The 13,388-nt window shown below is 40.3% G+C and overlaps 2 non-coding genes across 2 annotated transcripts; both read left to right on the forward strand.

Moving 5' to 3' along the window:
* The first annotated feature begins 1,806 nt into the window (after nt 1–1,806).
* LOC130964458 (small nucleolar RNA R71) lies at nt 1,807–1,914 on the forward strand. The gene has a single exon (XR_009080552.1). It is a non-coding gene; the product is annotated as a small nucleolar RNA R71 (small nucleolar RNA).
* Nucleotides 1,915–10,347: 8,433 nt separating this feature from the next.
* Nucleotides 10,348–10,454, forward strand: LOC130964571 (small nucleolar RNA R71). Its single transcript, XR_009080659.1, has one exon. It is a non-coding gene; the product is annotated as a small nucleolar RNA R71 (small nucleolar RNA).
* Nucleotides 10,455–13,388: the final 2,934 nt, after the last annotated feature.

Raw genomic sequence — 13,388 nt, forward strand, 5'->3', positions numbered from 1 at the left:
TCAACCTACAAAAAAGATAAAATAACAAAAGAAAATAGTTAACTATAAAACATTGGGTTGCCTCCCAACAAGCGCTTCTTTAATGTCAGTAGCTTGACAGATGGCTCTCATGGAGCCTCAGAAATGCTCAGAACCGTGTTGGAACCTCCCAACACCAAACTTAGAGTTTGAATGTGGGGGTTCAACACCAAACTTAGAGTTTGGTTGTGGCCTCCCAACACCAAACTTAGAGTTTGACTGTGGGGGCTCTGCTTGGCTCTGTTTTGAGAGAAGCTCTTCATGCTTCCTCTCCATGATGATAGAAGGGTGTCCTTGGGCCTTAAACACCAAGGATTCTTCATTCACTTGAATGATCAACTCTCCTCTATCAACATCAATCACAGCCTTTGCCGTGGCTAGGAAGGGTCTGCCAAGGATGACGGATTCATCCATGCACCTCCCAGTCTCTAGGACTATGAAATCAGTAGGGATGTAATGGTCTTCAATCTTAACCAAAACATTCTCTACAAGTCCATGAGCTTGTTTTCTTGAGTTGTCTGCCATCTCTAGTGAGATTTTTGCAGCTTGCACCTCAAAGATCCCTAATTTCTCCATTACAGAGAGGGGCATGAGGTTTACACTTGACCCTAAGTCACACAAGGCCTTCTTGAAGGTCATGGTGCCTATGGTACAAGGTATAGAAAACTTCCCAGGATCCTGCCTCTTTTGAGGCAGTTTCTGCCTAGACAAGTCATCCAGTTCTTTGGTGAGCAAGGGGGGTTCATCTTCCCAAGTCTCATTTCCAAATAACTTGTCATTTAGCTTCATGATTGCTCCAAGATATTTAGCAACTTGCTCTTCAGTGACATATTCATCCTCTTCAGAGGAAGAATACTCATCAGAGCTCATGAAAGGCAAAAGTAAGTCCAATGGAATCTCTATGGTCTCATTTTGAGCCTCAGATTCCCATGGTTCCTCATTGGGGAACTCAGTGGAGGCCAGTGCACGCCCATTGAGGTCTTCCTCAGTGGCGTTCACTACCTCTCCTTCCTCCAAGGATTCGGCCATGGTGATGGCTTTGCACTCTCCCTTTGGATTTTCTTCTGTATTACTTGGGAGAGTACTAGGAGGGAGTTCAGTAACTTTCTTACTCAGCTGACCCACTTGTCCTTCCAAATTCCTAATGGAGGACCTTGTTTCATTCATGAAACTTTGAGTGGTCTTTATTAGATCAGAGACCATTGTTGCTAAGTCAGAGGTATTCTGCTTAGAACTCTCTGTCTGTTGCTGAGAAGATGATGGAAAAGGCTTGTTATTGCCAAGCCTGTTTCTTCCACCATTATTGTTATTGAAACCTTGTTGAGGTCTCTCTTGATTCTTCCATGAGAAATTTGGGTGATTTCTCCATGAAGAATTATAGGTGTTTCCATAGGGTTCTCCTAGGTAATTCACCTCTTCCATTGAAGGATTCTCAGGATCATAAGCTTCTTCCTCAGATGAAGCTTCCTTAATACTGCCAGGTGCATTTTGCATTCCAGACAGACTTTGAGAAATCAAATTGACTTGTTGAGTCAATATCTTGTTCTGAGCCAGTATGGCATTCAGAGTGTCAATCTCAAGAACTCCTTTCTTCTGACTAGCCCCATTGTTCACAGGATTCCTTTCAGAAGTGTACATGAATTGGTTATTTGCAACCATTTCAATTAGCTCTTGAGCCTCTGTAGGCGTCTTCTTCAAATGAAGAGATCCTCCAGCAGAGCTATCCAAAGACATCTTGGATAGTTCAGAGAGACCATCATAGAAAATACCTATGATGCTCCATTCAGAAAGCATGTCTGAGGGACATCTTCTGATTAATTGTTTGTATCTTTCCCAAGCTTCATAGAGGGATTCTCCATCCTTCTGTCTGAAGGTTTGGACTTCCACTCTAAGCTTACTCCATCTTTGAGGTGGAAAGAACTTTGCCAAGAAGGCATTGACTAGCTTTTCCCAAGAGTCCAGGCTTTCTTTAGGTTGAGAATCCAACCATATTCTAGCTCTGTCTCTTACAGCAAAAGGGAATAGCATCAGTCTATAGACCTCAGGGTCAACCCCATTAGTCTTGACTGTGTCACAGATTTGCAAGAACTCAGCTAAAAACTGATGAGGATCTTCCATTGGAAGTCCATGGAACTTGCAATTCTGTTGCATTAGAGAAACTAATTGAGGCTTAAGCTCAAAGTTGTTTGCTCCAATGGCAGGGATAGAGATGCTTCTCCCATAAAAATCAGGAGTAGGTGCAGTGAAGTCACCCAGCACCTTCCTTGCATTGTTGGCATTGTTGTTGTTTTCGGCTGCCATGTGTTCTTCTTCCTTGAAGAATTCGGTCAGGTCCTCTAAAGAGAGTTGTGCCTTGGCTTCTCTTAGTTTTCGCTTCAGGGTCCTTTCAGGTTCAGGGTCAGCTTCAACAAGAATGCCTTTGTCTCTGCTCCTGCTCATAAGAAAGAGAAGAGAACAGGAAAATATGGAATCCTCTATGTCACAGTATAGAGATTCCTTTAGGTGTCAGAGGAAAAGAAAAAATAGAGGAAAGAAGGAGAAGAAGAATTCGAACTTTAATTAGATAAGGTTCGAATTGTGCATTAAGAAGGAGTGGTACTCCATAAATAGAAGGATGTGGGAGGAGGGAAGAGGATTTTCGAAAATTAATTAAAGAGATGTCAAAAACATTTAAAAATTGATTGATAATTTTCGAAAATTGAAAGTGGAAAAGAAATCAAGTGAATTTTTGAAAAAGATTTGAAGTTAGAAATCAAAAAGATTTGATTGAAAACTTATTTTGAAAAAGATGTGATAAAAAAAAAAATATGATTGAAAAGTTATGATTGAGAAGATATGATTTGAAAACAATTTTTAAAAGATATGATTTGAAAACAATTTGAAAAGATATGATTTTGAAAATTAGTGACTTGCCTAACAAGAGAGGATATGATTCAAACATAAAACCTTCCTCAACAGAAAAGGCAAAAAATGTTCAATCAAATCATTAATTGTTAGTAAGTATCTTTGAAAAAGGAAAGAAATTGATTTTGAAAGCCTTTGATTGAAAAGATATGATTTGAAAAAGATTTGATTTTGAAAAACTTTGAAAACTTAAAAAAAAAATTGATTTTGAAAACAAAATCTTCCCCCTAGCACCATCCTGGCGTTAAACGCCCAGAATGGTATACATTCTGGCGTTTAACGCCCAAAATGCTACCTCATTGGGCGTTAAACGCCCAACCAGGTACCCTGGCTGGCGTTTAAACGCCAGTCTGCCTTCTTTACTGGGCATTTTTGAATACTCAGCTTTTTCTGTATAATTCCTCTGCAGCATGTTCTGAATCTTCAATCCTTTGTATTATTGACTTGAAAAGACACAAATTAAAAATATTTTTGGATTTTTTTTTTAATAATCAAAATGCAACAAGAATCAAATAACAATGCATGCAAGACACCAAACTTAGCAGTTTGTATACTACTGATACTATATGAGACACATAAACACTCAAACCACAAGAATTCAAAGATCAGAGTAAGAAATCATCAAGAATTACTTGAAGATCCTTAAGACACATGAATGAATGCATGCAATTGACACCAAACTTAAGATGAGACACTAGACTTAAGCAAGAAACATCAAATATTTTTGGTTTTTATGATTTTGTAATTTTTTTGTGTTTTTCGAAAATTAAGTGAGAAAAGATATCAAAATTCTTAATGAGAATTCCAGGAATCAGTGCAATGCTAGTCTAAGACTCCGGTCCAGGAATTAGACATGGCTTCACAGCCAGCCAAGCCTTCAAAGAAAGCTTCGGTCCAAAACACTAGACATGACCAAAGGTCAGCCAAGCCTTAGCAGATCACTGCTCCAAAAGCAAGATTGATGAAAATCAACAAGCTCTTGTGATGATAAGTTGAAACCTCGGTCCAATCAGATTAGACATGGCTTCTCAGCCAGCCAGATTTCAACAAATCATCATAAAACTCTAGAATTCATCTTCAAGAATTTCGAAAAAAAAAATACCTAATCTAAGCAACAAGATGAACCGTCAGTTGTCCAAACTGAACAATCTCAGGCATTGTTACCAAAAGCTTGCTCAAGACTTGAACAATCCCCGGCAACGGCGCCAAAAACTTGGTGCGCGAAATTGTGAACAATACTTTTCACAATTCTCATAATCCCTGGTCATGAACTCCAAAAACTTGGTAGTTCAATCCCATGGCATTACACAACTTCGCACAACTAACCAGCAAGTGCACTGGGTCGTCCAAGTAATACCTTACGTGAGTAAGGGTCGATCCCACGGAGATTGTTGCTATTGAAGCAAGCTATGGTCATCTTGTAAATCTTAGTCAAGCAAACTCAAATGTATGATGGTGATAAACGAAAATAACATAAAAGGTAAAGATAGTGATACTTATGTAATTCATTGGTAGGAACTTCAGATAAGCGCATGAAGATGCCTTCCCTTCCGTCTCTCTGCTTTCCTACTGCCTTCATCCAATCCTTCTTACTCCTTTCCATGGCAAGCTCGTGTAGGGTTTCACTGTTGTCAGCAGCTACCTCCCATCCTCGCAGTGAAAGCTAATGCTCACGTACTCTGTCACAGTACGGCCAATCACCGGTTTGGTTCCCTCCCCTACTGGAATAGAATCCCTCTTTTGCGTCTGTCACTAACGCCCAGCAGGTTACAAGTTTGAAGCACGTCACAGTCATTCAATCATTGAATCCTACTCAGAATACCACAGACAAGGTTAGACCTTCCGGATTCTCTTGAATGCCGCCATCAGTTCTTGCCTATACCACGAAGACTCTGATTAAAGAATCCAAGAGATATTCACTAAGCCTCAGATGCGTGTAGAACAAGAGTGGTTGTCAGTCACTTTGTTCATGAGTGAGAATGGTGATGGGCGTCAATCATCACCTTCATCATGTTGAAGAACAAGTGATATCTTGGACAAAGAACAAGCGGAATTGAATAGAAGAACAATAGTAATTGCATTAATACTCGAGGTACAGCAGAGCTCCACACCTTAATCTATGGTGTGTAGAAACTCCACCGTTGAAAATACATAAGAACAAGGTCTAGGCATGGCCGAATGGCCAGCCTCCCAATTGATCTAAGATAGCATAAAACGAAGATAGCTACCAAAGTCTGCGTCCTAATACAATAGAAAAAGGTCCTACTTATAGAAAACTAGTAGCCTAAGGTGTACAGAAATGAGTAAATGACATAAAAATCCACTTCCGGGCCCACTTGGTGTGTGCTTGGGCTGAGCAATGAAGGAATTTCGTGTAGAGACCTTTTGGAGTTAAACGCCAGCTCTCATGCCAGTTTGGGCGTTTAACTCCAAATTTATGCCAGTTCCGGCGTTTAACGCTGGAATTTCTGTAGGTGACTTTGAGCGCCGGTTTTGGGCCATCAAATCTTGGGCAAAGTATGGACTATTATATATTGCTGGAAAGCCCAGGATGTCTACTTTCCAACGCCGTTGAGAGCGCGCCAATTGGGCTTCTGTAGCTCCAGAAAATCCACTTCGAGTGCAGGGAGGTCAGAATCCAACAGCATCTGCAGTCCTTTTTGGTCTCTGAATCAGATTTTTGCTCAGGTCCCTCAATTTCAGCCAGAAAATACCTGAAATCACAGAAAAACACACAAACTCATAGTAAAGTCCAGAAAAGTAAATTTTAACTAAAAACTAATAAAATATAATAAAACTCAACTAAAACTACCAAAAACATACTAAAAACAATGCCAAAAAGCGTACAAATTATCCGCTCATCACAACACCAAACTTAAATTGTTGCTTGTCCTCAAGCAACTGAGAATCAAATAAGATAAAAAGAAGAGAATATGCAATGAATTCAAAAACATCTATGAAGATCAGTATTAATTAGATGAGCGGGGCTTTTAGCTTTTTGCCTCTGAATAGTTTTGGCATCTCACTCTATCCTTTGCAACTCAGAATGATTGGCTTCTTTAGGAACTCAGAATCCAGATAGTGTTATTGATTCTCCTAGTTAAGTATGATGATTCTTGAACACAGCTACTTATTGAGTCTTGGCCGTGGCCCAAAGCACTCTGTCTTCCAGTATTACCACCGGATACATACATGCCACAGACACATAATTGGGTGAACCTTTTCAGATTATGACTCAGCTTTGCTAAAGTCCCCAATTAGAGGTGTCCAGGGTTCTTAAGCACACTCTTATTTGCCTTGGATCACAACTTTGTTCCTTTTCTTTTTTTTCTTTCTTTTTTTTTTATTTTTTTTTTCGTTTTTTTTTTCTTTTTTTTTTCCGTTTGCTTTCTTTTTTCTTCTTTTTTTTTGTATTCACTGCTTTTTCTTGCTTCAAGAATCATTTTTTTTTTATTTTTCAGATCCTCAGTAACATGTCTCCTTTTTCATCATTCTTTCAAGAGCCAACATTCATGAACCACAAATTCAAAAGACATATGCACTGTTTAAGCATACATTCAGAGAACAAAAGTATTGCCACCACATCAAAATAATTAAACTGTTATAAAATTCAAAATTCATGCAATTCTTTCCTTTTCAATTAAGCACGTTTTTATTCAAGAAAGGTGATGGATTCATAGGACATTCATAACTTTAAGGCATAGACACTAAAGACACTAATGATCATAAGACACAAACATGGACAAACATAAGCACTAAAATTCGAAAAACAGAAGAGTAAAGAACAAGGAAATTAAGACGGGTCCACCTTAGTGATGGCGGCTCTTTCTTCCTCTTGAAGATCCTATGGAGTGCTTGAGCTCCTCAATGTCTCTTCCTTGTCTTTGTTGCTCCTCTCTCATGATTCTTTGATCTTCTCTAATTTCATGGAGGAGAATGGAGTGTTCTTGATGCTCCACCTTAGTGTCCCATGTTGGAACTCAATTCTCCTAGGGAGGTGTTTATTTGCTCCCAATAGTTTTGTGGAGGAAAGTGCATCCCTTGAGGTATCTCAGGGATCTCTTGATGAGAGGGGTCTCTTGTGTCTCCATCCTTTTCTGGTAATGGGCTTATCCTCATGGGGGTGTCTCCTTCTATGTCAACTCCAACTGAATAACAGAGGTGACAAATGAGGTGAGGAAAGGCTAACCTTGCCAAGGTGGAAGACTTGTCCGCCACCTTATAGAGTTCTTGGGCTATAACCTCATGAACTTCCACTTCTTCTCCAATCATGATGCTATGGATCATGATAGCCCGGTCTATGGTAACTTCGAACCGGTTGCTAGTGGGAATGATTGAGCGTTGTATGAACTCTAACCATCCTCTAGCCACGGGCTTGAGGTCATGCCTTCTTAATTGAACCGGCTTGCCTCTTGAATCTTGCTTCCATTGTGCGCCCTCTTCACATATAACTGTGAGGACTTGGTCCAACCTTTGATCAAAGTTGACCCTTCTTGTGTAAGGATGCTCATCTCCTTGCATCATAGGCAAGTTGAACGCCACCCTCACACTCTCCGGACTAAAATCCAAGTATTTCCCCCGAACCATAGTAAGATAATTCTTTGGATCCGGGTTCACACTTTGATCATGGTTCTTGGTGATCCATGCATTGGCATAGAACTCTTGAACCATCAAGATTCCGACTTGTTGAATGGGGTTGGTAAGCACTTCCCAACCTCTTCTTCGGATCTCATGGCGGATCTCCGGATATTCACCCTTTTTGAGTGAAAAGGGGACCTCGGGGATCACCTTCTTCAAGGCCACAACTTCATAGAAGTGGTCTTGATGCACCCTTGAGAGGAATCTATCCATCTCCCATGACTCGGAGGTGGAAGCTTTTGCCTTCCCTTTCCTCTTTTTAGAGGTTTCTCCGGCCTTGGATGCCATAAATGGTTATGGAAAAACGAAAAAGCAACGCTTTTACCACACCAAACTTAAAATGTTTGCTCGTCCTCGAGCAAAAGAAGAAAGAAGAGAGTAGAAGAAGAAGAAATGAGGAAGAGGGAGATGGTGGTGTGTTCGGCCAAAGAGGGGGAGAAGTGGTGTTTAGGTTGTGTGAAAATGAAGAAGTGAAGAAGGGTATTTATAGGAGAGAGGGGAGAAGGAGTTCGGCCATGTATGGGTGGGTTTGGGAGGGAAAGTGGTTTGAATTTGAAGGGTGAGGTTGGTGGGGTTTTATGAAGGATGGATGGGAGTGGTGAAGAGAAAGATGGGATTTGATAGGTGAAGGGTTTTTGGGGAAGAGGTGTTGAGGTGATTGGTGAATCCTGTGGTGTCCATCCCTGCACCAAATAGCATCAAAATCCACGTTTTGAGCCATTTCTGGCGTTAAACGCCGGACTGGTGCCCATTCCTGGCGTTTAACGCCAGGTTCTAGCCCTTTTCTGGCGTTTAACGCCAGTCTGGTGCCCCTTTCTGGCGTTAAACGCCCAGAATGGTGCCAGACTGGGCGTTAAACGCCCAACTGCTAGGCTTACTGGCGTTTAAACGCCAGCAGCTTCTTCCTCCAGGGTGTGCTGTTTTTCTTCCTGTTTTTCATTCTGTTTTTGCTTTTTTCATTGTTTTTGTGACTTCTTATGATCATCAACCTACAAAAAAGATAAAATAACAAAAGAAAATAGTCAACTATAAAACATTGGGTTGCCTCCCAACAAGCGCTTCTTTAATGTCAGTAGCTTGACAGATGGCTCTCATGGAGCCTCAGAAATGCTCAGAACCGTGTTGGAACCTCCCAACACCAAACTTAGAGTTTGAATGTGGGGGTTCAACACCAAACTTAGAGTTTGGTTGTGGCCTCCTAACACCAAACTTAGAGTTTGACTGTGGGGGCTCTGCTTGGCTCTGTTTTGAGAGAAGCTCTTCATGCTTCCTCTCCATGATGATAGAAGGGTGTCCTTGGGCCTTAAACACCAAGGATTCTTCATTCACTTGAATGATCAACTCTCCTCTATCAACATCAATCACAGCCTTTGCTGTGGCTAGGAAGGGTCTGCCAAGGATGACGGATTCATCCATGCACCTCCCAGTCTCTAAGACTATGAAATCAGTAGGGATGTAATGGTCTTCAATCTTAACCAAAACATTCTCTACAAGTCCATGAGCTTGTTTTCTTGAGTTGTCTGCCATCTCTAGTGAGATTTTTGCAGCTTGCACCTCAAAGATCCCTAATTTCTCCATTACAGAGAGGGGCATGAGGTTTACACTTGACCCTAAGTCACACAAGGCCTTCTTGAAGGTCATGGTGCCTATGGTACAAGGTATAGAAAACTTCCCAGGATCCTGCCTCTTTTGAGGCAGTTTCTGCCTAGACAAGTCATCCAGTTCTTTGGTGAGCAAGGGGGGTTCATCTTCCCAAGTCTCATTTCCAAATAACTTGTCATTTAGCTTCATGATTGCTCCAAGATATTTAGCAACTTGCTCTTCAGTGACATATTCATCCTCTTCAGAGGAAGACTACTCATCAGAGCTCATGAAAGGCAGAAGTAAGTCCAATGGAATCTCTATGGTCTCATTTTGAGCCTCAGATTTCCATGGTTCCTCATTGGGGAACTCAGTGGAGGCTAGTGCACGCCCATTGAGGTCTTCCTCAGTGGCGTTCACTACCTCTCCTTCCTCCAAGGATTCGGCCATGGTGATGGCTTTGCACTCTCCCTTTGGATTTTCTTCTGTATTACTTGGGAGAGTACTAGGAGGGAGTTCAGTAACTTTCTTACTCAGCTGACCCACTTGTCCTTCCAAATTCCTAAGGAGGACCTTGTTTCATTCATGAAACTTTGAGTGGTCTTTATTAGATCAGAGACCATTGTTGCTAAGTCAGAGGTATTCTGCTTAGAACTCTCTGTCTGTTGCTGAGAAGATGATGGAAAAGGCTTGTTATTGCCAAGCCTGTTTCTTCCACCATTATTGTTATTGAAACCTTGTTGAGGTCTCTCTTGATTCTTCCATGAGAAATTTGGGTGATTTCTCCATGAAGAATTATAGGTGTTTCCATAGGGTTCTCCTAGGTAATTCACCTCTTCCATTGAAGGATTCTCAGGATCATAAGCTTCTTCCTCAGATGAAGCTTCCTTAATACTGCCAGGTGCATTTTGCATTCCAGACAGACTTTGAGAAATCAAATTGACTTGTTGAGTCAATATCTTGTTCTGAGCCAGTATGGCATTCAGAGTGTCAATCTCAAGAACTCCTTTCTTCTGACTAGCCCCATTGTTCACAGGATTCCTTTCAGAAGTGTACATGAATTGGTTATTTGCAACCATTTCAATTAGCTCTTGAGCCTCTGTAGGCGTCTTCTTCAAATGAAGAGATCCTCCAGCAGAGCTATCCAAAGACATTGGATAGTTCAGAGAGACCATCATAGAAAATACCTATGATGCTCCATTCAGAAAGCATGTCTGAGGGACATCTTCTGATTAATTGTTTGTATCTTTCCCAAGCTTCATAGAGGGATTCTCCATCCTTCTGTCTGAAGGTTGGACTTCCACTCTAAGCTTACTCCATCTTTGAGGTGGAAAGAACTTTGCCAAGAAGGCATTGACTAGCTTTTCCCAAGAGTCCAGGCTTTCTTTAGGTTGAGAATCCAACCATATTCTAGCTCTGTCTCTTATAGCAAAAGGGAATAGCATCAGTCTATAGACCTCAGGGTCAACCCCATTAGTCTTGACTGTGTCACAGATTTGCAAGAACTCAGCTAAAAACTGATGAGGATCTTCCATTGGAAGTCCATGGAACTTGCAATTCTGTTGCATTAGAGAAACTAATTGAGGCTTAAGCTCAAAGTTGTTTGCTCCAATGGCAGGGATAGAGATGCTTCTCCCATAAAAATCAGGAGTAGGTGCAGTGAAGTCACCCAGCACCTTCCTTGCATTGTTGGCATTGTTGTTGTTTTCGGCTGCCATGTGTTCTTCTTCCTTGAAGAATTCGGTCAGGTCCTCTAAAGAGAGTTGTGCCTTGGCTTCTCTTAGTTTTCGCTTCAGGGTCCTTTCAGGTTCAGGGTCAGCTTCAACAAGAATGCCTTTGTCTCTGCTCCTGCTCATAAGAAAGAGAAGAGAACAGGAAAATATGGAATCCTCTATGTCACAGTATAGAGATTCCTTTAGGTGTCAGAGGAAAAGAAAAAATAGAGGAAAGAAGGAGAAGAAGAATTCGAACTTTAATTAGATAAGGTTCGAATTGTGCATTAAGAAGGAGTGGTACTCCATAAATAGAAGGATGTGGGAGGAGGGAAGAGGATTTTCGAAAATTAATTAAAGAGATGTCAAAAACATTTAAAAATTGATTGATAATTTTCGAAAATTGAAAGTGGAAAAGAAATCAAGTGAATTTTTGAAAAAGATTTGAAGTTAGAAATCAAAAAGATTTGATTGAAAACTTATTTTGAAAAAGATGTGATAAAAAAAAAAATATGATTGAAAAGTTATGATTGAGAAGATATGATTTGAAAACAATTTTTAAAAGATATGATTTGAAAACAATTTGAAAAGATATGATTTTGAAAATTAGTGACTTGCCTAACAAGAGAGGATATGATTCAAACATAAAACCTTCCTCAACAGAAAAGGCAAAAAATGTTCAATCAAATCATTAATTGTTAGTAAGTATCTTTGAAAGAGGAAAGAAATTGATTTTGAAAGCCTTGATGAAAAGATATGATTTGAAAAAGATTTGATTTTGAAAAACTTTGAAAACTTAAAAAAAAAATTGATTTTGAAAACAAAATCTTCCCCCTAGCACCATCCTGGCGTTAAACGCCCAGAATGGTATACATTCTGGCGTTTAACGCCCAAAATGCTACCTCATTGGGCGTTAAACGCCCAACCAGGTACCCTGGCTGGCGTTTAAACGCCAGTCTGCCTTCTTTACTGGGCATTTTGAATACTCAGCTTTTTCTGTATAATCCTCTGCAGCATGTTCTGAATCTTCAATCCTTTGTATTATTGACTTGAAAAGACACAAATTAAAAATATTTTTGGATTTTTTTTTTAATAATCAAAATGCAACAAGAATCAAATAACAATGCATGCAAGACACCAAACTTAGCAGTTTGTATACTACTGATACTATATGAGACACATAAACACTCAAACCACAAGAATTCAAAGATCAGAGTAAGAAATCATCAAGAATTACTTGAAGATCCTTAAGACACATGAATGAATGCATGCAATTGACACCAAACTTAAGATGAGACACTAGACTTAAGCAAGAAACATCAAATATTTTTGGTTTTTATGATTTTGTAATTTTTTTGTGTTTTTCGAAAATTAAGTGAGAAAAGATATCAAAATTCTTAATGAGAATTCCAGGAATCAGTGCAATGCTAGTCTAAGACTCCGGTCCAGGAATTAGACATGGCTTCACAGCCAGCCAAGCCTTCAAAGAAAGCTTCGGTCCAAAACACTAGACATGACCAAAGGTCAGCCAAGCCTTAGCAGATCACTGCTCCAAAAGCAAGATTGATGAAAATCAACAAGCTCTTGTGATGATAAGTTGAAACCTCGGTCCAATCAGATTAGACATGGCTTCTCAGCCAGCCAGATTTCAACAAATCATCATGAAACTCTAGAATTCATCTTCAAGAATTTCGAAAAAAAAAAATACCTAATCTAAGCAACAAGATGAACCGTCAGTTGTCCAAACTGAACAATCTCAGGCATTGTTACCAAAAGCTTGCTCAAGACTTGAACAATCCCCGGCAACGGCGCCAAAAACTTGGTGCGCGAAATTGTGAACAATACTTTTCACAACTCTCATAATCCCTGGTCATGAACTCCAAAAACTTGGTAGTTCAATCCCATGGCATTACACAACTTCGCACAACTAACCAGCAAGTGCACTGGGTCGTCCAAGTAATACCTTACGTGAGTAAGGGTCGATCCCACGGAGATTGTTGCTATTGAAGCAAGCTATGGTCATCTTGTAAATCTTAGTCAAGCAAACTCAAATGTATGATGGTGATAAACGAAAATAACATAAAAGGTAAAGATAGTGATACTTATGTAATTCATTGGTAGGAACTTCAGATAAGCGCATGAAGATGCCTTCCCTTCCGTCTCTCTGCTTTCCTACTGCCTTCATCCAATCCTTCTTACTCCTTTCCATGGCAAGCTCGTGTAGGGTTTCACTGTTGTCAGCAGCTACCTCCCATCCTCGCAGTGAAAGCTAATGCTCACGTACTCTGTCACAGTACGGCCAATCACCGGTTTGGTTCCCTCCCCTACTGGAATAGAATCCCTCTTTTGCGTCTGTCACTAACGCCCAGCAGGTTACAAGTTTGAAGCACGTCACAGTCATTCAATCATTGAATCCTACTCAGAATACCACAGACAAGGTTAGACCTTCCGGATTCTCTTGAATGCCGCCATCAGTTCTTGCCTATACCACGAAGACTCTGATTAAAGAATCCAAGAGATATTCACTAAGCCTCA

The sequence above is a fragment of the Arachis stenosperma genome, chromosome 2 (genome assembly GCF_014773155.1).
Source record: "Arachis stenosperma cultivar V10309 chromosome 2, arast.V10309.gnm1.PFL2, whole genome shotgun sequence".
Taxonomy (NCBI): Eukaryota; Viridiplantae; Streptophyta; class Magnoliopsida; order Fabales; family Fabaceae; genus Arachis; species Arachis stenosperma.